Genomic DNA, 2,500 nt, shown 5'->3' on the forward strand with positions numbered 1-2,500 from the left:
GCCAGATGGCCTAACAAGGGCTGCAATCTGTGCTGCCGACCCCGAGGGTCGGACACTGACAGCCCTATTTAATGCATGGATGATTACAGGAATTATTCCCAAAGAGTTGAAAAAGAATAGGACGATTCTTATTCCTAAGGTTATGGACGATGAAAAGCTGAAAGAATTGGGGAACTGGAGACCAATAACGATCGGTTCAATGATTCTGAGATTATTTTCCAGAATAATGACTGCACGTCTTGCTCGTGCTTGTCCCTTAAACCCAAGGCAGCGTGGTTTTATAGCGGCATCTGGCTGCTCTGAAAATCTTAAGGTGCTACAGGACCTTATGAGACATGCTAAGAAATTGCACAGGCCGTTGGCTGTCATGTTTATCGACATAGCGAAAGCTTTTGACTCGGTTTCGCATGCTCATATTTTATGGGTGTTAAGGCACAAGAAAGTAGATGAACACGTGGTGGGCATCATCCAGAACGCCTACGATCGGTGTACGACCTCGTTCAAAAGCAATGGCGAGTCGACTCGAGAAATTAGCATACGTGTTGGTGTCAAACAGGGTGACCCCATGTCACCCCTGCTCTTCAATCTTGCCATGGACCCTTTGATATGCACCCTAGAGTCACACGGAGTTGGGTACTCCATTGATACCGACCACGTGACAGCTCTTGCGTTTGCTGATGATTTGGTGTTGGTGAGCGAATCTTGGGTTGGTATGGCCGCCAATCTAGCGATCTTGGAATCATTTTGTGGGCTATCGGGATTGGAGGTTCAGGCCAGAAAGTGCCAGGGCTTCATGATAAGCCCAACCAAAGATTCATATACGGTGAACAACTGCGACCCATGGACTATCAAAAATAAAGATGTCCATATGATCCAACCTGATGAATCAACGAAATACCTTGGTCTGAAAATTGGCCCTTGGACTGGCACTATACAGCCTGATCTACATTGTCAGCTAAAGACATGGATCTCGAAAATCGATGAGGCGCCTCTGAAGCCAACTCAGAAGGTTGAACTACTCAATGCCTATGCCCTACCCAGATTGTTATATCCTGCAGACCACTCGGACTGCAAGCAATCAACTCTCCGTGGGTTGGACCAAGAGATTAGAAAGGCGGTAAAAGGATGGCTCCACCTTCCCGCTTCAACTTGTGATGGACTGTTATATGCCAGAGCCCGAGACGGAGGCCTTGCCATCTTGAAACTGGAAAAAACAATCCCTTCGGTTCAAGTTAGAAGGCTGCAACGTATAGCAAACTCGTCCGATGCTATCACCCGTAATATTGTGTCCTCGCAGGGTATGGAGGAAGAATACCGTAATTTGTGGGTACGAGCAGGGGGTGACAGTGATGCAATCCCAACATTCGTTCTCAGGGACTCGGTGTCAAAAGAACCTGTATATCCGAGACCCTGCGATTGGAGGGAGCATGAATTTCAGAGATGGTGCGAAAAGCCGGTTCAAGGAAGGGGCATTGTAAACTTTGCGCATGATAGAATCAGTAATGCTTGGTTGAGGCCATGGTGCGGCTTTAAACAATGCTTCTTTATCGCAGCACTACAACTAAGGGCAAATATTTACCCAACAAGAGAAAGCTTGAACAGAGGCAGAGATGGGGCCTTACGTTCCTGCAGGAAATGCTCTGCCAGACTCGAGTCCCTTTCGCACATTCTCGGTCAATGTCCTGCAGTACAGAAAGCAAGAATTGCGCGACATAACAAGATCAGTAACATTCTGGCAGACGAAGCGGCTAGATTGGGCTGGTCTGTATACAAAGAGCCACGGTTCATATCCGAGACGGGAGAGATGAGAAAGCCTGACCTCGTGTTTGCAAAAGATGAGGAGGCGGTTGTGATCGATGTCACCGTCCGTTTTGAGCTTTCAAAGAATACCTTGTCAGATGCTGCCTCGCACAAAGTTTCGTACTATACCCCTCTTGGTGATCAAGTCAAAGTGCTGACGAAGGCTAGCAAGGTCACATTCTTTGGATTCCCGGTTGGGGCAAGAGGAAAGTGGCCCCTTGAGAATAACGAGGTACTTACCTCCCTGGGCCTGACCAAACCCAGAACGACATCACTGGCCAAGATGATTTCCCGCAGAACGCTGCTTTTCTCTCTTGATATTCTGAGAATGTTCTGTGGAAATTATGCGGTCTATGAACAGTCATAGACAACCTCCGAAACAAATAATAGTTTTGTTTTAAGATGTCATTTGTTTTAGATTGATTTTGTTATTTTCGAAGGTGAAGTCGGTTTTTATTTCATTTTACTATTTTCCACAATTTAGATTGTTATTTTCCAAGACGAAGTCTTGGTTCTTTTTTTTATTGTTAGTTTTTTTTTTTTTAACACGTCGTATTTGTTACTTTAGAGCTTAGAGGGGACTTTATTTTCGCCTTACTATTTTCTGCCTACAAAGAAGATTAAAAATAAGCTTTTTTCAAGATGGTTTTGTTATTTTCCAAGGTGAAGTCTTGGTATTCTTATTTTACTATTTTCCATA

The sequence above is a fragment of the Petromyzon marinus genome, unplaced genomic scaffold (assembly GCF_048934315.1).
Source record: "Petromyzon marinus isolate PM22_M1 ecotype Great Lakes invasive population unplaced genomic scaffold, UKy_Petmar_22M1.pri1.0 PM_G_Scaffold_182, whole genome shotgun sequence".
Classification (NCBI taxonomy): Eukaryota; Metazoa; Chordata; class Hyperoartia; order Petromyzontiformes; family Petromyzontidae; genus Petromyzon; species Petromyzon marinus.